The sequence below is a fragment of the Mustela lutreola genome, chromosome 7 (assembly GCF_030435805.1).
Source record: "Mustela lutreola isolate mMusLut2 chromosome 7, mMusLut2.pri, whole genome shotgun sequence".
Classification (NCBI taxonomy): domain Eukaryota; kingdom Metazoa; phylum Chordata; class Mammalia; order Carnivora; family Mustelidae; genus Mustela; species Mustela lutreola.
The window spans coordinates 109005809-109032912 of NC_081296.1; the positions used below are offsets into that span (position 1 = coordinate 109005809).

General features: G+C 39.0%; 1 long non-coding RNA gene across 1 annotated transcript; it reads left to right on the forward strand.

Annotated features, from left to right (window-relative positions):
• Positions 1-27104, forward strand: LOC131836592 (uncharacterized). The gene is made up of 3 exons (XR_009355687.1): positions 1-370; positions 21372-21444; positions 24206-27104. It is a non-coding gene; the product is annotated as an uncharacterized LOC131836592 (long non-coding RNA).

Sequence of the window (27104 nt, forward strand, 5' to 3'; positions counted from 1 at the left end):
CCCCGCCCCCTCGCCTGTCCGCGGCTGGGCTCCTCACGGGGGTGGCCCCGAGGGAGGGGCGCTGGGGGGGGGGGCGGGGATGGACCCCGCGAGCTGCGGAAAGGCCCCCGCCGGGGGCGGTGAAGCGGCCTCGCGGGGGACCCCTCTGGCGCCAGCCGGGAGGAAGGGGTGGACTACTCCGGCTGCTGCAGTGTGAACCAAATCCGAAAGGAGGCGGGCGTCGGGTGCTGGAACCTTGGCGAGGGGGGCATGCTCTGCGCGCACCGCCAGCCCTCTCCTGGGCGAGGAAAACGCTGCTTTAGGAGTGCACTGGTCCCCTAGCTCTGCAAAAGAGGACCCAACAGGTGGCTTCAAGGGGAGAAGATTGTGGGTAAGGAAACCAACTCTTATGCTTTTGGGGCAAGAGAATAAAATGACACGAAACTCCTGCGTTGGTTAGTTAAAAATTGTCCCACGCACTTGCCACCTACGAGAACCCTCTCTCTGCTCCGAGGGAGAGTGTTACACCAAGTTGGTCCTCGCGTGAGTCTCTGTACCTAGGACGATGGTGTTTGTGAGGGTCTGGAGAAAAATTGATTTACAAGAGAAGAAAAGTTAGGACTTGGATTAGAAATTCATTTGTGCTGTGGGGTAATTTGGTACTGATCGTTTTAGAGTGACGTGCTAAGCTCGCTCCTTTCCCCTAGTGTTGGTACAAATTGTGAAACGTTATTGATCAGCTGGATTCGTAGTCAGGGACATCAGCTTTGACTGTTTTCCTTAAGATTAAAAAGGGGGCTTTTTTTTTTTTTTAATTGGCTGTTTGCCTCACTTGAAGAATTATTTCATAATGTCAAAGGTAAGTTTTAAAACAGGAATCGAATTAATAACGTATGATTTGCTGCAGAGGGTTTCTAATGCTGACTTTCTGACATATATACAGTTATTAAAAAGCTTCAGATCATACAAACCAGGAGAGAAGCCTCTGAAATCGTTCCATACGAATATAGTCATTGTAATTACTAATTAGTATCTATTGTACCTATTAGTATCTATTGAATATCTGCTCCAGACATAGCCCTGTTCTAAGCATCAAGGAAAGAAATACGGAAATTCCTCGGCCATCTTGGCATCTTTACTCTAAAATACAAGTGTTCTGGGATCCTGGGTGGCTCAGTGGGTTAAAGCCTCTGCCTTCAGCTCAGGTCATGATCCCAAGGTCCTGGGATTCAGGCCCACATCAGGTTGCCTGCTCAGCAGGGAGCCTACTTCCCCCTCTCTCTCTGCCTGCCTCTCTGTCTACTTGTGATCTCTGCCTGTCAAATAAATAAATAAATAAATAATCTTTTAAAAATAAATAAATAAAATAGAAGTGTTCTTGCCAACGTGGTTTTTAAAGATAGTTACTGAATTTCTATATGCATTAAATACCAAACTACATAAATCAAGAAATATGACCATCCCTTGGGCTCTTTGTTAGTCTGCTAACATTTTTGTGAGTTTTCCCCCCCTCAGCAAGATCCTGCAACATTTTTTCCCTATAACTGCACTGTCCACTGTCCAGTGGTATTTTCTGGTCAGAGTTATCCACTGGGTCTCAAACTGTTTCAGCATAGTTGGAGACAACATTACAGAATGGCCTTGTTTTAGCTAATGAAAACAAAGACACCAAGTGAGGTACTTTTAAAAGCGGAAGGATTCTGTAGACACATTTTCAATAAGATTTTTTAGTGGCAATCTTGTGCCTACCTTTAAAAACATTTGTAAACATTAACTACTGTTCTCTAAAGACAATTTCTAATTAAATTTTTACCCTAAAAATTAAATTTTCTTATAAACACTGCCACTGAGGCATCAGCACTTTTGTTACCAAATAGTACAAAGTCTCTGGATTTGTTCTATGAAATATTTACTTGTTAAATGCAGGCAGTGCCTTTCAGCCAAATGCCCGAAGGTAATACAAGGAAGCTTTACAATCACCATTATAGACACAGTTTAACAGTGAAATGTAGGTTGTTGGTGAGGGTGGTTATAAGTAGAAATGAGAGAAGAGGGAGGAATAAACTAAAATAAGAGAGACATATTCCCCAGAATTTATTAACACAAATTATTTCAACAGTAAAACTATGAGCTTTCACAGTCAGAAATTGTAATGGTATCTAGGTTTTCTAATCCAGTAAGGGACCCATTTTCACCTTGGACCCAACCTGGGAATTGCTTTCTATCAAAAAACCAAGGAATTTTTTTTCAATTCTCCCATTTTTAGGATAGTAGCAGAACAGAGAAGCAGATGAGTAAGATACACAGAGATTGAATATTGTAATGCTATAGAAATATATAGTCACTTACCAAGGGTAACAGGTAAACTAACCTTAGGCATTTGGCACTTTTAACTGGAAAAAAGTAAATTTCTTTAAATGCACTGGATGAAGATTTTATATTTGAGATTCTAACTTAAGAGGATATTCTTTTTTTTTTTTTAAAGATTTTATTTATTTATTTAACAGACAGAGATCACAAGTAGGCAGAGAGGCAGGCAGAGAGAGAGGAGGAAGCAGGCTCTCTGCTGAGCAGAGAGCCCGATGCGGGACTCGATCCCAGGACCCTGAGATCATGACCTGAGCTGAAGGCAGCGGCTTAACCCACTGAGCCACCCAGGCGCCCCTTAAGAGGATATTCTTGATTAAGGTGGAAAGATGGACAAGAAAAGTGTCATCATTCCACTCCTAACTTCCAGAAGTCAATACGATCCTGAGATGTCTCACTAAATCCCCCAAATGTCAGGCGAAACAAACTAAACTGAGGCCCTTATCTTTTTTTCTCCTCTAACTGAGGAGGAATGGAACAACGTTTGGAGAGAAAAATGGAACATTGAACAGATTCTCTGAGATGGAAAGGAATGATCAACGGCTCTCAAGGGAAGGGTAGATGTACGCCAAATGTCACATGTCCCTGGCAGAGGATCTTAAATCACCTCAAAAGAACTAACATGTGCTAAAAAAAAGGGGGGGGGATACTAATGAAGAGTGTGCTCTATGACAGATGAACACCATCCCAACCTTCACAATCCCTCAACCATATATCACAGTCATATGTCATAAGCATATATCACAGTCACCTCAACCCCCAAACTGTAGCAGAGTCAGGAAAGCAAATGAGCTTCCACAGCAATGGGAACACAAAGAAGTCATCCTCAATAATATTATGCATGGATGGAACAGAGAATCAGCATGGCAACCAGAGCAAACATACAATAGCCAAATAAACAAAACTAAACAATGGTGTGAATAATATACCATATAGAAGACATGAAGACAAAGAATGCACCTGATTAAGAAATAAAGCTCATGGAACAGAAGAAAATTCCTCACAAATGTTTTATGCTACAAAACAACTTAAAAAATATGAGTTCAATATGATAAAAAAAAATTGAGATAATAGAATAATAAAATTGAAAAAGGAGTTACAGATTTAAGTAAATGAATTGAGAACCATCATTATTATGGAATTTCTTAAAAAGAACCATGTATAAAATAGATACTGCAGAAAATGTAATTACTGACATGAAGAAAGCAGGTGAATGAATGCAGAATAAGAGAGAAAGATAAAAACTTTTAGAGAAGACAAAGATGATCCAGCATAAGAATAATTAGGGTTCCAAAGATAGGGAACACAACAAATGAGAGAGAATGTAGTCAAAGATATAATACAAGCATATTTCTGTACCAGAAAGAAACCCTTATATTTATATGCAATTGATTTTCAACAAGAGTATCAAGACAGTTAAATGGGATAAAGAGTCTTTTCAACAATTGGTACCAAGGTAAGTGGACATCCTCTTGCATGTAGTAAAAAAAAAGAACGTGGGGATTGGTGAAATAGGTGAAGGGGATTAAAAGGTATAAACTTCCAGTTATAAAATAAATCATTAAGACAAAAAGTATAGCCTAGGGAATGTAGTCAGTTATATTCTAATAGCATATGGTGACAAATGTGACTACACTTATTATGGTGAGTTCTCTATAATGAATAGAATTGTTAATTCACTATGTTATACACCTGCAGCTAATTTAACATTGTATGTCAACTATAATAAAAAAAAAGAAAGAATTTGGATCACTATCTCACATCATATACTAAAATTAAGTCAATTAGATCAAATACCTAAACATAAGAGCCAAAATTATAAAACTCTTAGAGGAAAACATAGGCATAAAACTTCATGTCCTTGGATCACCCAATTAGATTTCTTAGAAATGACACCCAAAATGGAAGTAACTAAATGAAAGAAAAAAGAAAAGATAAATTAGACTTCATCAAAATTTAAAACTTTTGTGCTTCAAAGGACACTGTCAAAAAAGGGAAAATATAACACAGAGAATGGAAGAAAATATTTACAAATCATGCATCTGATAAGGGACTAGTATCTAAAATATATAAAGAACTCTAGGGTGGCTGGGTGGCTCAGTGGGTTAAGCCTCTGCCCTTGGCTCAGGTCATGATCCCAGGGTCCTGGCATCAAGGCCCACATTGGGCTCTCTGCTGAGCAGGGAGCCTGCTTCACCCCCACCCCTTCCTGCCTCTCTGCCTACTGTGATCTCTCTCTCTCTCTTTCAAATAAATAAATAAAATATTAAAAAAAAAAAAGAACTCTAACAACTTAATAAAAAGACCAAGAACTGATGGGCAGTAATTCAGTGAATGGACGTTTTCCCAAAGATATACATTGTCAAGAAGCACATGAAAAGATTTTTAATGCTATCAGCCTTTGCAGAAATGCAAATTAGGGTATAAGTGAATACTGCCTCACAACCCCTAGGACAGCTGTATTAAAAAAGATGATAACAATTGTTTCTGAGAATGTGAAGAAATTGGAATTCTCATACACTGCTAGTGGGAATATTAAACACTGTAACTGCTTTAGAATATGGTCTGCAGTTCCTCAAAAAGTTAAACATAGAATTGCCATATTGCAATTCCACAGCAAGTAGAAACCTAGGAGTAAAAAAACCCACAAAACTTGTACATGAATGTTCATAGCACCATTATTCATAATAGCCCAAAAGTGGAAATAATCCAAATGTCTATTAACTGATGAATAGATAAACAAAGTGTGATACTAAGTGTGATATACATGTACACTGGAATATTATTCAGCCATAAAAATAAAGTACTGAGGGGGAGGAGTCAAGATGGCGGAGAAGTAGCAGGCCGAGACTACTTCAGCTAGCCGGAGATCAGCTAGATAGCTTATCTAAAGATTGCAAACACCTGAAAATCCATCGGCAGATCGAAGAGAAGAAGAACAGCAATTCTGGAAACAGAAAAACAACCACTTTCTGAAAGGTAGGACCGGCGGAGAAGTGAATCCAAAGCGACGGGAAGATAGACCCCGGAGGGAGGGGCCGGCTCCTGGCAAGCGGCGGAGCAACGGAGCACAAAATCAGGACTTTTAAAAGTCTGTTCCGCTGAGGGACATCGCTCCAGAGGCTACCCAGGGCAAAGCCCACACGGGGTCAGCGGGGCCTCAGGTCCCGCAGGGTCACAGAAGGATCGGGGGTGTCTGAGTGTCGCAGAGCTTGTGGGTATTGGAACGGGAAAGCCGGCTGCAGAGACAGAGCCGACAGTAAGCTCGCAGCTCGGGGTGACCTTGAACCGGTCGCAGGCTCGGTGAGCTCGAGCGCGGCCAGAGGTCAGGCAGACGGGAGTAACTGGGCGCGGTTCTCTGAAGGCGCACTGAGGAGTGCGGCCCTGGGCTCTCATTCCAGTCCTCCGGAACTCTACAGAAAGCGCTCAGGGAACAAAAGCTCCTGAAAGCAAACCCAAGCGGATTACTCACCCTGGCCCCGGGTAAGGGCCGTGCAATTCCGCCTGGGGCAAAGACACTTGAGAATCACTACAACAGGCCCCTTCCCCAGAAGATCAACAAGAAATCCAGCCGAGACCAAGTTCACCTACCAAAGAGTGCGGTTTCAATACCAAGGAGAGCAGCAGAATTCTAGAGGAGGAGAAAGCAAAGCACGGAACTCATGGCTTTTTCCCTGTGATTTTTTTTAGTCTTGCGATTAATTTAATTTTTTTCTTTTTCATTTTTTGTTTTTTTTTCTCGCCTTCGGGTAAAATTTTTTTTTTAACTGTTACCTTTTTCTTTTTTAACGATTTTTTACTAGTTTATCTAATACATATATTTTTTCTTTTTTATATTTTTCTTAGGTGTTTTCTTTTTTTTTTAAATTCTTTTCTTTTTTTTTTCTTTCTTTTTTTTCTTCTTTTTTTTCTTTCTTCCTTTTTGAACCTCTTTTTATCCCCTTTCTCCCCCCTCACGATTTGGGATCTCTTCTAATTTGGTTAAAGCATATTTTCCTGGGGTTGTTGCCACCCTTTTAGTATTTTACTTGCCCCTTCATATACTCTTCTCTGGACAAAATGACAAGACGGAAAAATTCAACACAAAAAAAAAGAACAAGAGGCAGTACCGAAGGCTAGGGACCTAATCAATACAGACATTGGTAATATGTCAGATCTAGAGTTCAGAATGACAATTCTCAAGGTTCTAGCCGGGCTCGAAAAAGGCATGGAAGATATTAGAGAAACCCTCTCGAGAGATATAAAAGCCCTTTCTGGAGAAATAAAAGAACTAACATCTAACCAAGTTGAAATCAAAAAAGCTATTAATGAGGTGCAATCAAAAATGGAGTCTCTCACTGCTAGGATAAATGAGGCAGAAGAAAGAATTAGTGATATAGAAGACCAAATGACAGAGAATAAAGAAGCTGAGCAAAAGAGGGACAAACAGCTACTGGACCACGAGGGGAGAATTCGAGAGATAAGTGACACCATAAGACGAAACAACATTAGAATAATTGGGATTCCAGAAGAAGAAGAAAGAGAGAGGGGAGCAGAAGGTATACTAGAGAGAATTATTGGGGAGAATTTCCCCAATATGGCAAAGGGAACGAGCATCAAAATTCAGGAGGTTCAGAGAACGCCCCTCAAAATCAATAAGAATAGGCCCACACCCCGTCACCTAATAGTAAAATTTACAAGTCTCAGTGACAAAGAGAAAATCCTGAAAGCAGCCCGGGAAAAGAAGTCTGTAACATACAATGGTAAAAATATTAGATTGGCAGCTGACTTATCCACAGAGACCTGGCAGGCCAGAAAGAGCTGGCATGATATTTTCAGAGCACTAAATGAGAAAAACATGCAGCCCAGAATACTATATCCAGCTAGGCTATCATTGAAAATAGAAGGAGAGATTAAAAGCTTCCAGGACAAACAAAAACTGAAAGAATTTGCAAACACCAAACCAGCTCTACAGGAAATCTTGAAAGGGATCCTCTAAACAAAGAGAGAGCCTACAAGTGGTAGATCAGAAAGGAACAGAGACCATATACAGTAACAGTCACCTTACAGGCAAAACAATGGCACTAAATTCATATCTCTCAATAGTTACCCTGAATGTTAATGGGCTAAATGCCCCTGTCAAAAGACACAGGGTATCAGAATGGATAAAAAAACAAAACCCATCTATATGTTGCCTCCAAGAAACTCATTTTAAGCCCGAAGACACCTCCAGATTTAAAGTGAGGGGGTGGAAAAGAATTTACCATGCTAATGGACATCAGAAGAAAGCAGGAGTGGCAATCCTTATATCAGATCAATTAGATTTTAAGCCAAAGACTATAATAAGAGATGAGGAAGGACACTATATCATACTCAAAGGGTCTGTCCAACAAGAAGATTTAACAATTTTAAATATCTATGCCCCCAACGTGGGAGCAGCCAACTATATAAACCAATTAATAACAAAATCAAAGAAACACATCAACAATAATACAATAATAGTAGGGGACTTTAACACTCCCCTCACTGAAATGGACAGATCATCCAAGCAAAAGATCAGCAAGGAAATAAAGGCCTTAAATGACACACTGGACCAGATGGACATCACAGATATATTCAGAACATTTCATCCCAAAGCAACAGAATACACATTCTTCTCTAGTGCACATGGAACATTCTCCAGAATAGATCACATCCTCGGTCCTAAATCAGGACTCAACCGGTATCAAAAGATTGGGATCATTCCCTGCATATTTTCAGACCACAATGCTCTAAAGCTAGAACTCAACCACAAAAGGAAGTTTGAAAAGAACCAAAATACATGGAGACTAAACAGCATCCTTCTAAAGAATGAATGGGTCAACCGGGAAATTAAAGAAGAATTGAAAAAAATCATGGAAACAAATGATAATGAAAATACAACGGTTCAAAATCTGTGGGACACAACAAAGGCAGTCCTGAGAGGAAAATATATAGCAGTACAAGCCTTTCTGAAGAAACAAGAAAGGTCTCAGGTACACAATCTAACCCTACACCTAAAGGAGCTGGAGAAAGAACAAGAAAGAAACCCTAAGCCTAGCAGGAGAAGAGAAATCATAAAAATCAGAGCAGAAATCAATGAAATAGAAACCAAAAAAACAATAGAACAAATCAACGAAAGTAGGAGCTGGTTCTTTGAAAGAATTAATAAAATTGATAAACCCCTGGCCCGACTCATCAAAAAGAAAAGAGAAAGGACCCAAATAAATAAAATCATGAATGAAAGAGGAGAGATCACAACTAACACCAAAGAAATACAAACTATTATAAGAACATACTATGAGCAACTCTACGGCAATAAATTTGACAATCTGGAAGAAATGGATGCATTCCTAGAAACATATAAACTACCACAACTGAACGAGGTAGAAATAGAAAGCCTGAACAGACCCATAACCAGTAAGGAGATTGAAACAGTCATTAAAAATCTCCAAACAAAAGCCCAGGGCCAGACGGCTTCCCGGGGGAATTCTACCAAACATTTAAAGAAGAACTAATTCCTATTCTCCTAAAACTGTTCCAAAAAATAGAAATGGAAGGAAAACTTCCAAACTCATTTTATGAGGCCAGCATCACCTTGATCCCAAAACCAGACAAGGATCCCACCAAAAAAGAGAGCTATAGACCAATATCCTTGATGAACACAGATGCGAAAATACTCAACAAAATACTAGCCAATAGGATTCAACAGTACATTAAAAAGATTATTCACCACGACCAAGTGGGATTTATTCCAGGGCTGCAAGGTTGGTTCAACATCCGCAAATCAGTCAATGTGATACAACACATCAATAAAAGTAAGAACAAGAACCATATGATACTCTCAATAGATGCTGAAAAAGCATTTGACAAAGTACAGCATCCCTTCCTGATCAAAACTCTTCAAAGTGTAGGGATAGAGGGCACATACCTCAATATCATCAAAGCCATCTATGAAAAACCCACCGCAAATATCATTCTCAATGGAGAAAAACTGAAAGCTTTTCCGCTAAGGTCAGGAACACGGCAGGGATGTCCATTATCACCACTGCTATTCAACATCGTACTAGAGGTCCTAGCCTCAGCAATCAGACAACAAAAGGAAATTAAAGGCATCCAAATCGGCAAAGAAGAAGTCAAATTATCACTCTTCACAGATGATATGATACTATATGTGGAAAACCCAAAAGACTCCACTCCAAAACTGCTAGAACTTATACAGGAATTCAGTAAAGTGTCAGGATATAAAATCAATGCACAGAAATCAGTTGCATTTCTCTACACCAACAGCAAGACAGAAGAAAGGGAAATTAAGGAGTCAATCCCATTTACAATTGCACCCAAAACCATAAGATACCTAGGAATAAACCTAACCAAAGAGACACAGAATCTATACTCAGAAAACTATAAAGTACTCATGAAAGAAATTGAGGAAGATACAAAGAAATGGAAAAATGTTCCATGCTCCTGGATTGGAAGAATAAATATTGTGAAAATGTCTATGCTACCTAAAGCAATCTACACATTTAATGCAATTCCTATCAAAGTACCATCCATCTTTTTCAAAGAAATGGAACAAATAATTCTAAAATTTATATGGAACCAGAAAAGACCTCGAATAGCTAAAGGGATATTGAAAAAGAAAGCCAACGTTGGTGGCATCACAATCCCGGACTTCAAGCTCTATTACAAAGCTGTCATCATCAAGACAGCATGGTACTGGCACAAAAACAGACCCATAGATCAATGGAACAGAATAGAGAGCCCAGAAATAGACCCTCAACTCTATGGTCAACTAATCTTCGACAAAGCAAGAAAGAATGTCCAATGGAAAAAAGACAGCCTCTTCAATAAATGGTGCTGGGAAAATTGGACAGCCACATGCAGAAAAATGAAATTGGACCATTTCCTTACACCACACACGAAAATAGACTCAAAATGGATGAAGGACCTCAATGTGAGAAAGGAATCCATCAAAATCCTTGATGAGAACACAGGCAGCAACCTCTTCGACCTCAGCCGCAGCAACATCATCCTAGGAACAACGCAAAAGGCAAGGGAAGCAAGGGCAAAAATGAACTATTGGGATTTCATCAAGATCAAAAGCTTTTGCACAGCAAAGGAAACAGTTAACAAAATCAAAAGACAACTGACAGAATGGGAGAAGATATTTGCAAACGACATATCAGATAAAGGACTAGTGTCCAGAATCTATAAAGAACTTAGCAAACTCAACACCCAAAGAACAAATAATCCAATCAAGAAATGGGCAGAGGACATGAACAGACATTTCTGCAAAGAAGACATCCAGATGGCCAACAGACACATGAAAAAGTGCTCCATATCACTCGGCATCAGGGAAATACAAATCAAAACCACAATGCGATATCACCTCACACCAGTCAGAATGGCTAAAATCAACAAGTCAGGAAATGACAGATGCTGGCGAGGATGCGGAGAAAGGGGAACCCTCCTACACTGTTGGTGGGAATGCAAGCTGGTGCAACCTCTCTGGAAAACAGCATGGAGGTTCCTCAAAATGTTGAAAATAGAACTGCCCTATGACCCAGCAATTGCACTATTGGGTATTTACCATAAAGATACAAACGTAGTGATCCAAAGGGGCACGTGTACTCGAATGTTTATAGCAGCAATGTCCACAATAGCCAAACTATGGAAAGAACCTAGATGTCCATCAACAGATGAATGGATCAAGAAGAAGTGGTATATATACACAATGGAATACTATGCAGCCATCAAAAGAAATGAAATCTTGCCTTTTGCGACAACATGGATGGAACTAGAGCGTATCATGCTTAGCGAAATAAGTCAAGCGGAGAAAGACAACTATCATATGATCTCCCTGATATGAGGAAGTGGTGATGCAACATGGGGGCTTAAGTGGGTACGAGAAGAATAAATGAAAGAAGATGGGATTGGGAGGGAGACAAACCATAAGTGACTCTTAATCCCACAAAACAAACTGAGGGTTGCTGGGGGGAGGGGGTTTGGGAGAAGGGGGTGGTATTATGGACATTGGGGAGGGTATGTGTTTTGGTGAGTGCTGTGAAGTGTGTAAACCTGGTGATTCACAGACCTGTACCCCTGGGGATAAAAATATATGTTTATAAAAAATAAAAAATTGTATTAAAAAAATAAATAAAGTACTGATATATGCAATAGCATGGATGAACCTTGAAAATATTATACTGAGTAAAAAAAACTACATGCAAAATGTCACATATTGTGTAATTCTGTTATACAAAATACCTAGAATAAGCAAATCCATCAAGACAGAAAGTAGATTAGTAGTTGCCATGTCACTAATAGGGTATGGTTTCTTTTTGGGTGGTGAAAATCTCCTGGAATTTGTGATGATATTTGTACAACTTTGTGAATATATTAAAAACTATTGAACTATATGGTTTAAAAGGATGAATTTTATGGTATCTGAATTATATCTCAATAAAAAGGATATTTCTCTTAAAAACTAAAAATAAAATTTGCAGAATATATCTATAATTTTCCAAGAACAATATGTTCTAGAAAAAATTTGAAACAGAATGCTTAACGCCAAGCTGGATAAACTTCAAGGATAAAGACAGTTTCAAGGATAGAATTTTTCAAGCATCCACAGAAAAACAAAACAGAACGAAACAATAAACTGCCTAAAAAGGTTTGGGAGTAAAGACACAAGCTATCCGCTGGTTTTTCCACAGCAACAATCATTGCAAAAAAAAAAAAAAAAATTTTTTTTTTGGAGGAGACAGTTTTACAGCTTTAAGTAAGTTATACCTACTCAAGAGAGCATTTAAGTACAAGGGGACACCGTCTTAAACATGTATGAATTCAGAAAATACAACTCATCTCATATAAGTTCTTTATTGAGAATACCATTTGATATGACGTCCTGCTAATTAAGAGGTAATCAAAATAAAGAACTCAAGAATAAAGAAGTTATGGTAAACATTTAAATATAAAATCAATTTAAATTTGTTAAATACTGAAACAATTCTAAGAATAAAGCCAATACTAAATCATTTTGAAATCATTGTTACAGAACAGAATATGAACAGTATGAACCTGGACATTATAAGAATAATATGACTAACCAAAACCAAGATTTGGAGAAGGGAGATGGGTAGTCTTCACCCTTCATATAAAGGAGTCAATAATATTATTTAAACTGAAACATATTAGGGGTACCTGGGTGGCCCAGTCAGTTAAGCATCTGCCATTGGCTCAGGTTGTGATTGTGGAGTCCCAGAATCAAGGAGCCCTGTGTCTGGCTCCCTGCTCAGTGGGGATTCTGATTCTCCCTCTGCCCTTCCCCCAGCTTGCATGCTCTCGCTCTCTCTCTCTCTCTCTCTTGCTCGCTCTCGCTCTCTCTCAAATAAGTTTTTTAAAAAATATTTAAAAAAATAAAAATAGGCAGAAACATATTGGTAAAAAATCAAAAAAAATTTCATGGTTTTTATAATTTCTTTTTTTTTTTTTAACTTTAGAGGAATTGTTAAAGAAATACCACAAAGAAATTTTGTGTCAACTTGACTGGGTTAAGTGTTGCTCAGATAACCTGGTAAAACATTTCTGGGTGCATCTGTGAGGTGTTTGCAGAAGAGAGTAGCATTTGAACTGGTGAACTGAGTCTAGCAGATTGCCCTCCCTAAAGTGAGTAGGCATCATCCAATCCGTGGAAGGCCTAAATAGAACAGAAAGGTGGGCAAATTCACTCTCTGTGCTTGGGATGAGACATCTATCTTCTCCTATCCTCAGATGCTGGACATCAGTGCTCCTGTGCTTTCTGACCCAGGTGAGGACTTATACCATCAGCCCCCCTCATCCACCCTGTTCTCAGGCCTTGTGGACTCAGACTGAAAGTACAGCACAGGCTTTCCTGGCCCTCCAGCTTGTTGAAGGCAGATTGTGGGACTTCTTGGCCACATAACAAAATGAACCAATTCTTATAATAAATCTCCTCTTCTATATATCTATATATATTTTATTGGTTCTGTATCTCTGGAGAAATCTGACTAATACATATTTTTCAAAATATCTTCCTTTAGATTTGCTTCAGATCCCTTTTCTTCCTATTACATTAAAATAAAATGAATGTGTTTCTATTAAAAATAGAATTGCTGATACGAAGCCATTTGGCAAAGGGTTTCAACCAGCTTTTAGTGAAGAGCTGAAAATTCATATTAGAATGCCACTGCATGGTATTCATAGTTACCACTCCAATAAACTGTATGTGGTTCTCATTCTGTAGGGTGGGCTCAGTTATAAATTCCATTAAAATCCCAAGTATGGAATAAGTCATATAGTACCCCAACTGAAGATTGGATCCCGAAGCCCAGAGTGGGCAGTCAGGTTAATGTCACTCTGGAAAGGTTATTGTAGCTGTGTTTCTTGTCTGGGTGAGCTACATGTTAATGACAGCACAGGAAATACGGTTAGAGAATGCAAAATCTAAGTTCCTATTTCCTGAGTAGATGTGAAAAAAGTCAGGCAACACATGCGTCACCACCCTAACTTGTGCTAAGATTGTGGAATTCACAGGGAGAGCAAGCTGTGAAGCATTCTTTGGTCTGCTTGACAATGGGGGGTGAGAGTGCGGCTTCAGTCCTGGGATTCCTTCCTTTAGTTACTGCTTTGACTCAGGACGATCTGCACACTCACTGTAAAATGCAACAAACCTCTTTCCATCCATGTTCCATTTAACCTTGTCAATGTCAGTAGGCACCAACAGAAGACCCCTAACAGAAGACCCCTAGAGACAATTTTCCCTATTCTGGATTGGATCCAAAACCAGATGTGAACCTTAAGGTTGAGAATCCAAAGCCAAGAAGGGGAAATGTCAAGTTTCATGAAATCGTCCAAATGCTTTCACTTTGAGTTGATTCTTTCAGGATTTTAGTCAATTTCTAGGTATGTTTAGGGGGCCCTTTTTGGTCTGAAATCTAGAATGTGCAAAATATTTGTGGTTTTGGAAATTACCAAAATTAAGCTTGCAATCTGCTCTAACTGAGTCAATAAACTTCAGAGAAGGGTTCCATTACTATGGCCCCATTGGTCCCATCATGTCATCAAGACCAGGTGTCATTCATTCATTCAACCAATATTTAGTGAACATGTACTCTGTGTCAGGCTCTGTGCCAGGGACAGGGAATGCAACAGTGAACAAAAAAGAAAATAAAACTCTATGCCCTCAAGGAGCTTACATTCATTCATTCAACAAGTTCTTTGTTGTTGTTACCTCTACAACATATCTGCTTTTTTTTTGTTATTGATTTCAGAAAAATTCTAGAGATCATTGCCACTTAAAAAGTAAAACTATGTATGGGGCACCAGGGTGGTTCAGTTGGTTAAGTACCCGACTCCTGACTTCAGCTCAGTTTACAGTCCTAGAGTTCAGGGTGTGAGATAAAGCTCCACCTTAGACTCTGCACTCAGTGGGGAGTCTGCTTGGGATTCTCTCTCTCTCTCCCCCCTGCCGCTCCCCTTACTCACACACACGATTTCTCTTTCTCTCTCAAGAATAAATAACTCTTTTTTAAAAAAAGTCTAACTATCTAAGTTCACAAGCTAAAAAAATAAGGGTCATGTCATATAGTGTTTAAGAAAAAAACCTGTGGTGTCACACTTTCTGGGTTCATGCCTTGGATCCAACAGTTTTCAACTTGGTAACTACGGACAAGTCTCCTAACTTCTTTTTTTTTTTTTTAAGATTTTATTTATTTATTTGTTAGAGAGAGAGCGCACAAGCAAGGGTACAACAGGCAGAGGGAGAGCAGACAGAGGGAGAAGCAGGCTCCCCACTGAGCAAGCCTGGTGTGGAACTTGATCCCAAGACCCTGAGATCATGACCTGAGCAGAAGGCAGCTACTTAACCGACTGAGCCACCCAGGGGCCCCAAGTCTCCTAGCTTCTTAAAGCTTCAGTTTCCCTATCTGGAAAATGGGCTGGTTTAATAATAGAACTTCTTCATAGACTTGTTTTGAGGGTGGGAGACAATCCGTGTAGAGTTTTGCAATAGCACTAGACACATAACAATTGAGTGATAAATATTAGCAATTGTTAATGGTAAAGGCATTTAAAATGCAAAAGAATATTTTAACTATCAAAAGATCCCTTTGACAAGGATTATTTAAGTGTCGATTTACCCAAGGAAATCTAAATTCAGAACAGAAAAGCTTAATATTATTTCATGATTAACTGAAAATCAATCAGAAGTTAAAATAACATAAAAATATTTGTTTTAAGTTTTTTAGTAATAGATTGTGAGGTAAAACTGTAAATACTGTAAGTTTGGTATCTTTCAAATGCACTTTGTACAACCTCTGATCATGGAAGTATAGAATTATACCTATTCACTGAGAAACATTTCCCACTAAATGCCCATACTTTGAGCTCCCAACCAGACATTGTGAAACAGCAGGATTCAACAAGAAAGGCTGGCAAACTCATGTATGATGGAAAGAATGAAGAAGTGCTCTGTCATCTGAGACAAAGTTGATCTGGACACTGACCCATATATATCTACAGAGTGCCATCCCCAACACAGCCATGTCTGACGGTCGGGCTGCACATCTCATCCTAGAATCTCCACTTTTCCTAACCTCCTCTATCAATTAGCATGGTACTTATTTCTGGAGGATGCCAAGTTTACCCATAGTAGAGGATTTATTTTCTAGTCAACAGATGCTTTCAAGTGGTAATTTAACTGTCAATGAAAAATAAATAAAAGGTGTTGCAAATTCTGTAAGATCTAAGCCATTCATGGAAGCTCTGTTGTTACTGAATGTATCTTCCTCTCAGTTGCCTGGGGAACTGCATTTTAATGTCACACATCAAGCAGCTCTTTCCTGAATGTAATTGTAGTTTTTCTGATGCTATGGTTAAAGCTGTTCAAATGTTTGGCTTCTGGCAAATATTTCCTAACATCATTCATGACAGTGATGGATCTGAAGCAATTTTAATGAATTTTTAAATTCCACTAACTTGTTAAATAACCAGAGAAAGAATCCTATATAAATTGAAAATATCTTTATTACCCGAAGAGGTGTCTGGGTAGATACATTCAAATTTGTAATGATCTGATGCTTTCAAGATTGTGGTTGGTCCTTTGCAGAATCACATGCAGAGGGCAGCTGTGATCTCTCATCAGAGAGGTATCTTATGGCAAGAGGAAGCCCTGCACTGGCTTGACCATTGGTTTTTTGCAGTCACTGCTAGATACCTACCCAATATCTCTCTTGCCTTCTTTTTTTTAACTGAGAGATCTCAGCTTAGTTCCAAGAGGCAATGTGGCTGGACTTGGCTAAAAACACATGTTTTCCAAGCTTTCTGCAGTTTCAATGGTCTTATGACATCATTCTACCCAGAGTTACCAGTCACTGGGTGGCATTTCTGGGAAAGATCTTTCACGGCATATGGATTGGTGCTCAGCTGATAGGCACTTTATGTCCTTCACATTCTTTCTCTTAGCAGGAGTTCAGAAGCCTTGCTAGAATTGGATTAGTCCTCTTTGCCCAGGAAACCACATACATGTTCAAGATGGCTGAGCAGAAAGATAGGAAGATCCTAAGTCCCTGATAGCTGAGCATAACCTCCATTCCAGCCCGGGACCACCTCCCTCCTGGCTTCCCACTACTTGAGAAAAGTGAAATAATTTGTGCCACTAGTGTTTGGGTCCCTATCATTAAAAGCCAAAAACAAATCTTATCTGATACAAAATTTATTACCTGTAAATGGAGTGCTGCAGGTAAAATTGGAAACTAAGTGTTTGGACAGAGGGCTTTAAAGATCCACCTATTGGAGGCTGGAAAGCTAGTGGTCCCTGTTTTGGCAAGGCATTTGACTAAACTGTCTCTGTTATACCTTGCTTGCTGTGCCTCAGTCAGCACTATGGTGGGGGATTAGGAAGACAGATGGAATCTGGTCCATTGGGAACATTTTTTTTTTTTTGAAGTGCATTTTTTTAAAGATTTTATTTATTTATTTGACAGACAGAGATCACAAGTAGGCAGAGAGAGAGGAGGAAGCAGGCTCCCTACTGAGCAGAGAGCCCTATGTGGGGCTCGATCCCAGGACCCTGGGATCATGACCTGAGCTAAAGGCAGAGGCTTTAACTCACTGAGCCACCCAGATGCCCCTGGTCCATTGAGAACATTGCCAAGTCATTCTAGATGAGCTCTGCCAACCCCAGACTCCTTATTGGATAAGAAGAATGGTCCTCTATATTTTCTTTGCATTTTATATTATAGAATCCATTCTAGTTAAGGCACATAAAAGAAAGGAATGACTCCAAGTACTTTGCATGGTGCCTGGCATATGAAAACTAAAAGGAATTTGTTAAACAAATGGGAAACTCTTACCATCTTCTTCTTGTCTCAATTCAGAATGTGCATCGATAAGGATGTTGCTTTTGTTGGTTTTACCATTATCTGCTAGTTTATCATCCTTCCTTCAAGAAAGTGAATAATTTAAAAATTGATTAAATGACTAGGTTGGAGAAGCACTTGGCTGGTTCAGTTGGTAGAGCATGTGACTCTTAATCTCAGGGTCATGAGTTTGAGCCTCATGTTAGACATGAGTTTTCTTAAAAAATACACACACACATGCATACATAAAGTTGGACTACCACACTTTAATGTTACTTCAGTATTAATTTTCTTCATTCTTCATCATCATCCTCATTCTGATCTTGGCCTCTGTGATAGTTGCTATTACCTTATGAGTTTGGGATTTTAAAGTCTTTGGTTGACCTTGCTGTGTATTTCTCCTTCTGTCCATCTGTGAGAAGGTGATTGGGTTGGACATCATGGCCCCATGGAGGCAGGCTCTTTGAAGGAATGATTAATGTTTGTACTTAATGCTTTTAAAAAAATTGTAAATTTGTTTTATTGCAACAGTAAGGCATAAACATATGCTAGTTACTATATTGACTGGGTAGCAAAGAATTCTAGATGTCTCTATCTCCATTCTCCCCTTCTTCTAAAGCAATAGAATCCTAACATTAATTGAAGTACATGGCTACCCTCAATGAAGATACTTTCCTGACACCTTCACACTTAGATGAGGACACTGATTTCTGGGGGTATGGACAGGTGCTCAGCTGGACAATGGGATGTTAAGAAAAAGAATGTATTCAACTTTCAGGTTGCGTCTCACTTCTTGTAGCCTGAAATGGGAACACAGGGGCTTAATGGATTATGTAGACAAAGCAATCCCCTAGAGATAATGGAAAAACCAGATAGATGGAGCCTGGAGACTTAGTGACTTTGTGGAGCAGAACCACTATGTGAGTCCAGTCACATACTTGACAGAAAAATAAATTCCCCTGGTTGTTTAAGCCACTGGTGTTTTGGACTTCCATTATTGGAAACAAAACCTATGTTCTAATTACTACAACTGGGATATATAATTTAGACTTCAGAACCAGACCAAAAGTGATGCAAATGTCAATCATATGATATTGGCATCCTGCATATTTATCTGATTTGTCAACATTTAACTGACATCATTGTTGTAGAACTCTGTATTGATTAGAGAAAATCCCACATTTTAATAAAAACAACTTTGAATCTTTCCTGGAATTAGACCCTTCTCTGATGACTTCTAATCTCAAAGCCTCCAGATTCCTTTCTGTAGCTGTTAAGGACTGTTTACCACTATTAGAGAAATGGTCTTGCCATTCCCTTTGACTTTCTATTTTTTTCTTGTTTGATTCAGTGTATGAATGTCTAGATTTGCAACCAGGGTTTTCTGTAAGACGACACACATCCCAGTTTGCCTGGTACATCCCTAGTTTTAGCACTGAAGGCATAGAAAACCCCTCATTCTTGAGAAACCAAGATGGTTGTTTACACTAGTTATGCTTTAAATATGATACCCTGTTAACTTTTCCCAGAGCTTCTGAGTTTTTAATCTACAACTACCTTTCTACTTTTTTCCCTTTCATTCTCAACTAACATTTGTTGATTGTCCAGTATAGGCCAAGTATAATGTTAGGTTTTGGAGAAGTACAAAGGATAATGGGAAAAGGACATCTACTAAAGGAAACAGATGTGTAAATCTAATTATAATAAAGTATAATAAATACAATTAAAGAGGTAAGTGTGAAATATTTGGGGAGTACAGGGGAAGCAGTAATTTGAAATAGTGTTTGAGTTAGGAAAGGGCTTTATAGAGAAGGAAGCATTTGCTATGCATCCTAAAGATGGTTAGGTACTCATCAAACAGGGAATTTGTTTCTTACCACATAGTCCTTCCTTTATAATGGAACTTTAATCTGAACAGAAGTTCAATACAAAACAAACCAAAAAAATGGAAATGGATGTTCATTATTCATTATTTCTTTTTGTGAAATTTTTATCTGAACTTTTTTCCCACCCAGAAACATGTCACAGTAGTTCTGATTAAAGAAATGCAAACAGAAGTTGTTAGATAGATAGGAAGACTAATGAAAAGGGGGCATACAGTTGATGTAAGCCCTTTTGACATTCCCCCTTACCGTTCCTGGGATCAGTGGTGATGACTGGGTTCTGACAGCCATCTTGAACCATGGACCATGAGGAAACTTTCAAAATGAGTGCACTAATGATGGCAGATTAGAAAAATAGGATGATACTTGGCTCCTGATAATTGTGGAGCAACCATAGGGGTCCTGGACTATCTACCTCAGGACTTTTACAAGAAAGAAAACTAATCATTTATGTATTCATACCATTGGTATTTACAAGTTTTGGGTTATATGAAGTTAAACCTAATCACAACAGATATAAGGGACAAGTCAAATTTTTAGTGATTACTATATTAGTAGTCAAACACCCACCACTACTATGACAGTTTAAGAATTCTCTGACATAGAACATAGACATCATTCTAGATAATAGAAAAATATCAGGCAACCTTTGGCCATATCCCACTTCAGCCCCGCTTAAGCTCCCATCTCTCTTTAGATGCTGGGTCCCCCTCTTACCACTTCCCCTCTTTTCAGGTTTAGCTCTATTTGCCCACCATGGCAACCATTACATTCCTGTCCATTTATTTTGTTAATTAGTTCATCTACACTCGAGGTCTCAGCCTAGCTAAGCCCTGATGGTCATGTACTTTCTACTCCCAAAAGATATTTTGCTTATCATGGACAACTTTCTTCCCTGTAAAGAATTCTATATTAACTCAAACTAACATTTTCCCTTCTACACATATGTTATCTCAAAATCCCAAAGCTTCCTCAACAAACCTGTAGCCATTTGTAGCAGTTCTATATCATTTCATACCCATGGAAAATCTTGGTCCACAAAGGAAACTCCTAACTGAAGATGCATGGATTGAGTTTATACTGTTACATGATAAACTGAAGCATATTAAATTTTCAAGATTTTGAGCAAAAATTGATTCCAGTCAGGCAGCACCAAACTGGAAGTGGTTAGGAAGGCTCCACCAAAAGGATCCAGGGAAAAGACTTTTTTAGAGAAGATATGGAAGCAAAGCAAGGAAATTATTTGGTTGGCGATAGCTTAAACAGTTGCCTTATTTGGGAAAGTGTAGTTGTCTGTTTGTGATTGATTGTCCTTGGGTTTTGATTTCTTTACCTTGAGTCATTTACAAGCTTGAGTTTTGGTTTGCTTGCTCAGACCACAAAGACATTAAAGTTACTTCAATCTAATGGCCTCCTTGTTGAATTAACCTAACAATCTAAAACCCTAACAATTTCTTCATACTCCGACTGTAGAGTACAAATTTTTTTTCTAAATCTAAGGAATGTGATCATTAATACCAATGTTATATATGTTTGTTTAAACCCATCAGGTCCCAGAAAAAACTCTGAGTTAATGTACTGTCCTGTTCAGGTATCAGACTTACATTTTCATGAGAAAGCCTAGAGACAAAAACTGTTAGAATTTAGGCTGGTAGGGAGGTACTCTTGAGCAGGGAAGCCTCAGTGCCCCTCAGTTTTCAATGAATAAGAAACTCCCACTCCCAATCTTCAGCCTCTAAATAGAGCTGTCTTTGGCTTTCAGGTGCTACGAGATATGAGGGAGATGGGAGAGGCTTCAATGGAATTGGAAAAAGGGATATATCCCAGCAATCATAGTAAGTCCTGGGTCTTGGGAAATAGCATCACGTGGGTCTATAGATCTGCAAAGTTGTGAAGAATCTACAAAGAGAGCTGTATAAACTTTCCTCTGAAGGCTAAGTCAATTTCCTTCTCTTGACTCCCTGTTTTTACTTGACCTGTTTCTTTCCTCTTCTTCTGGCTTCTTCCACATCTGCCAAACTCTGCCCTCTCACTTTTGTTATATACCTAATATTAATGATTATTTAAAGAAATGAAATGTATTTCCAAACTGAGTGTGTTTGTGTATAACAATAATATATACATATATCTCCTTATTGAAATCTACACAATTTTATAAGAGTAGGCAGATGTAACATTTGTGAGTTGGGGAAATATAGAACAGTGAAACCTCTCAGAATGCTAACACAATGGGAGTATGTGTTTAAACAGTATATTCCAAGCTTTAGTCATTCAAGTAGCATCTGGCTCTCATGATTGTCCTTATTTCTGAGGATATTTTAAAAGCTCTATGAGCCATCGCACCAAAAACTTGGAGGGGTGTACAGAGATATTCCCAACTTTGTATGTTGTAATCACCTACCTCAAATATGATTCAAACCATAAAAGAAAACAGGCCCTTTAATCACTAGGCCAGGAATGGTGTCCAACTAAATAAGGATCAAACACAAATCAAGAAATGACCAGGGGGTGCCTGGGTGGCTCAGTCGTTAAGCGTCTGCCTTCGGTTCAGGTCATGATCTCGGGGTTCTGGGATGGAGCCCCACATCAGGCTCCCTGCTCAGTGGGAAGCCTGCTTCTCCTTCTCCCATCCCTTCTGTTGGTGTTGCCTCTCTCGCTTTGTCTCTCTCTGTCAAATAAATAAAAGCTTAAAAAAAAAAAAAAGCTTTAAAAAAAATTAAAAGAAAGAAATGACCAGAAGGCAGAGAAACTCAACCATCACCCTATATCCCTGAGCCACACTCCTTCAAGCCAAAGGAGAAAGTCTAGCTACGCTCTAGGCTAATAGAGCCTTTACATGGAAACCTGTGAGCAGTGGCAGAGATTGAGAAGAAGAGCCTCCAAAAACCATTCATCCTGATTTGGGCAATTGTGTAGAGAGAAAACAGTTTGGCATTCAGACAAGCCTGTGGAATTACAATTTAGCCACTTATTAGAAGCTCTGCCTTGGGCAGATCCCTTAACCACTCTACTGCATTTTCATTTTCTGGAAAATGGGACTAACAATATCCTCCTTATAAAGCTACTGAAATAACTTTTTAAAATATAACTTACATGATATGCTCCCATTTATATAAATTCTACAAACAGGGAGAACTCATCTGAGATGTTAGAAGTTAAGGTATTGGCTGTCTTTGAGAGAGGGGAGGGTCTTTGCTGAGAAACGGGAACAGTGATAACTGACTCAGCTTTCTGCTCATGTTTTGGGCACATTTCTGTATGTAAGTATATTCGACTTTTGTTAAAGTTGAAAGAAATGACCTGCATAAGAGTCCAGTACTGTGCCTGAGAGATTCTAGGCCCTTGGTGAATGGCAGTTGTTAATAGTTGTCTGTTTTAGATGTTAAAGCCTGTTGAAAGGTATGCAGTTGAGAAATCAGTAAGACTGAAGCCAGATTTTAAGATTCCAATAATTTGTGCAGAAGCACAACATGTCATTAACAGCCCACATGAGCATTTCAGAAATACTGTTATTAGCACCAGAGGAGGAAGTAACTGCAAGGTGTGAAAAACTATATTTCATATAATTGAAGAGGATCTGTTGTACTGTTATACAGCTAGTTAAACACACAATTTTTCCATTGAAAAACTGGGGCAAGCCTTGGTCTAGTCAAAGGGGTTGATCTAATCAAACTTTGATTGGTAGCCCTTCTTGCAATATAACAGAAGAAGGCATTTAAAATGAAATCTTCAGGGATGCCTGGGTGGCTCAGTCAGTTAAGCAGCTGCCTTCAGCTCAGGTCATGATCCCTGTGTCCAGGGATCAAGTCCCACATCAAGCTCCTTGCTCGGCAGGGAGCCTGCTTCTCCCTCTGCCTCTGACTGCCACTCTGCCTGCCTGTGCTCACTCTCTCTCCCTACCTCTCTCTCTGACAAATAAATAAATTTAAAAATAAAATGAAATCTTCATTTTTATCATTTCCTTTCACTATCACAATTTTCCCATCAGTTTGGATACAGGATCTTATCAATTTGAGCCTGCATTTATTTGGATGTCAGCAGTTGAAGGACTCAATAAATTGGAGTAGGGAATAACAGCCTTGAGTTACTTCCCCTTGACTCCTAATGCCTTCTTTCCCCTACCCCACAATCCAAGTTTCCCAGATTGTCACCCTTTAATGTGTCAAAATTAAACTGAAACATTAAGTATTGCAAAATAAATAAATAAATAAATAAAAACAGCGACAGAGGAGTGAAACGTACCTTTCATACAAGATATGAAAGTTCACTTAATTGGGCTTAGCCCGGACCCTGGGGAAAATTAGGATCAGATCTCTGTTATCAGCTGACAAGAACAGATCAACATGAGTTGCCAAGTTTAAATAAATGAACAGGGGTAATTGGTAGGAAAGAAGCCAGGGAAATTTAGCAGGAAGCAGCATTTCAGAGGTAAGGATTGTTATTCCCATTTTACAGAGGAAGAAACTGTTTTTTATTTGCTGAATGTTACTAATTTGTTCCGCTGGTAAGTATCATGAAGCCCCAACTGGACCAACCCACCTTTGAGCCTTTGTGGAGAAAAAAGGCAGGCCAAATGATCAGTAGTCTCTCTTCCAGATACAGTGCCTGCCCCAGGAGAAAGAGAATGGAAGACCTCCTCCTGTCTCCAATGACTCTTGGAAGACCCAGGGCTGACAACCAAGAGCCTAGATTGTCACTGGGACACTTTCTTCCACACACCATTTGTCTTCCATCTGTCGCCTTGCCCTAAGACCAAATTCCAGTGGGATGCATGGCCGTATCATTGATGTCCCCAGTCCTTGGATATCAGCCTGTGGCAGGTTTTTTTTTTGTCCCACTTCCTCTTCATAACCCCTGTCTGACTTTCTCAAAAGAATGTAACCCTCCTTAGGCATCACGCTATTTATCTATGATAGGCTGCAAAGAGGCAGTTAAGAAGGTTGGCATCTGTATGGTGAGATGCAAGTTGAATGGTTCTCACTTGTTTTCCTCTAGTATGTATTAGGAAAACATCAGAAACACTTTTCATTGGCAAACATACATCCAATTCCCACAAACAGAATCTAAAGCCATGTCCAATATCCTCTGAGTCCATAGAGAAGTTTCTTATTGTTTATTTTATTTTAGTATTTTCCTCTAACCACAAGGAAGATGATCACTTGGCAGCTGTGATGAGAAGAGTCCAGGCCGAAGTCTGACAGACCTAGATTCCAAATCTTCTAACTCTTCTCTATACTGTGTGACCTTGAGAAAATACTGAACCTCTCCTCTCTGGGCGATATTTTCCTCACGTGCAAAAAGGGACAATTTCTTTTGAAAATAATGAATGCAAAACACCTTGTTAATAATTATTATGATTATAGCAAATAATTTTTTAAGATTTTATTTATTCATTTATCAGAGAGAGAGAAAGAACAAGCAGGGGGAGCAGCAGGTAGAGAGGGAGAAGCAGGCTCCCTGCCCAGTGGTGACCGGATGCAGGGTTTTTTTTGTTTGTTTTTTGGGGTATTTTTTTGGGGGGGGTTTGTTTTCTTTGCCAATAGTAGGTTATATCAATTTATTTCACATAAGAACAGCAGATTTCAGGCCTATGATTTCAGGTTTTGATCCCAGGGTCCTGGGATCATGACCTGAGCCAATGGCAGACATTTAAACAACGGTGCCACCCAGGCACCCAATGGCAAATAATTCTTTATTCTTTTTTTCCCTTAAAATCTTCCATCACCTTTAAACAAAATAAGAGCAAAATAATTGTATTTCTTATAATCTTTCATCTCTCTAAGAACAAAAAGCCTAACTGTGTGCGTGTGGCTGCACCTGTCTGTTCACTTGCATAGTGTCACCATTTCCCAGGAATCAATACAATTATTTGCCCCTAGACATAGTTTCCCAGCAACACACATCTTGAACCAATTCAGCTGAATTTCCTTTGTCATTTATTGCCACCTGGCTCCTGCATCAAGTGACTCTGTAACCTTCCACAAACATTAGGAGTATGCCTACTTAAGGGAAATGAGTAAATATTATGTTTATACACTGTCTTTCTCTTGGGATTTTACGATACAGAGCAAAAAGCCATAGCCAAAGCCACCATAGTCTGTTCAAAGGCAGCTGGGTAGGTATTTTGGTGCCACGCAAACAGAGCAGAACAAATTCTCTCCCAGGGTTTTCTGACTGGGAGGAAAGGCAGGACTTGCAACAACTATTGATGATCAAGAGAGACCCAGGAAATAATCTGATTTTTCTGCACAAGAGTCTACCTTGACATCTTCTCTTTCTTTCCACTGGGAACAGGCTGACAAGTACCTTTAAGGCAAAACAACAGTCAAGTTATTGCCAAACAGTAATTTAGCAAATAGTATATAATTTTTCCATGTTTCAAGTGTAAATATCCTTCACTTTAAATTCTCTTTATCTTTCCAAATCAAATTTTTAAAAAATATTTTATATATTTATTTGACAGACAGAGATCACAACTAGGCAGAGAGGCAGAGAGAGAGGAAGGGAAGCAGGTTCTCCGCTGAGCAGAGAGCTCGATGCGGGGCTCTATCCCAGGACCCTGAGATCATGACCTGAGACGAAGGCAGAGGCTTTAACCCACTGAGCCACCCAGGCTCCTCCCAAATCAAATTTTTAAAACTTTATTTTGTTTGGATTCTTGTAGGCAAGATGTTTACCTTGGTATTCACTATGTGATTGCTAAGCAAATTAATCATTTTAAAATAATAATGTACAGTTTTTTTTATTTGAAAAATAATGATAGATGTTTTTGATAGGGTTAAAATCTCCTATAACTTCACCACAATTGTTATCAATTTGCTATATTTCTTTTTAATCTTTTTACTTTCCTATATATAGATGGTTATTTTTATTTCATATTGTTATATTCCATTGGCAACCTGCTTTGTATTCTATGAATTTTTCCATGTTACAACAAAATTTTTGTAGCCACTTAAAAAAAAATAGCTTACTATCCAGTTAATTTGATCAATCTCTTATTAACAATAGAGTACATCATTATCCACTATCACTCAAGGATAATCACTTTCAAATGACCTTTGCCAGGGTCTTAAATTTGTACCAGGTATAGATAAGTAAATTACTCTTTACTTTTAAGGTACTTTTCCTTAGCTTGTACTTGAAAAAATCTGTATTACAAATGATGTGAACTTGCATAAGTTATTTAGCTTCTAAACTCAGCCCTTTTATGTGTAAAAAATGAGGATGATAATAGAACCGCATTAGAAGATGATGTGATATTGGGCACCTGGGTGGCTCAGTGGGTTAAACCACTGCCTTCGGCTCAGGTCATGATCTCAGGGTCCTGGGATCAAGTCCCGCATTGGGCTCTCTGCTCAGCAGGGAGCCTGCTTCCCTTCCTCTCTCTCTGCCTGCCTCTCTGCCTACTTGTGATCTCTCTCTGTTAAATAAATAAAATCTAAAAAAAAAAAAAAAAAAGATGATGTGAGATCAATTCCTCTCATATACTAAGCAA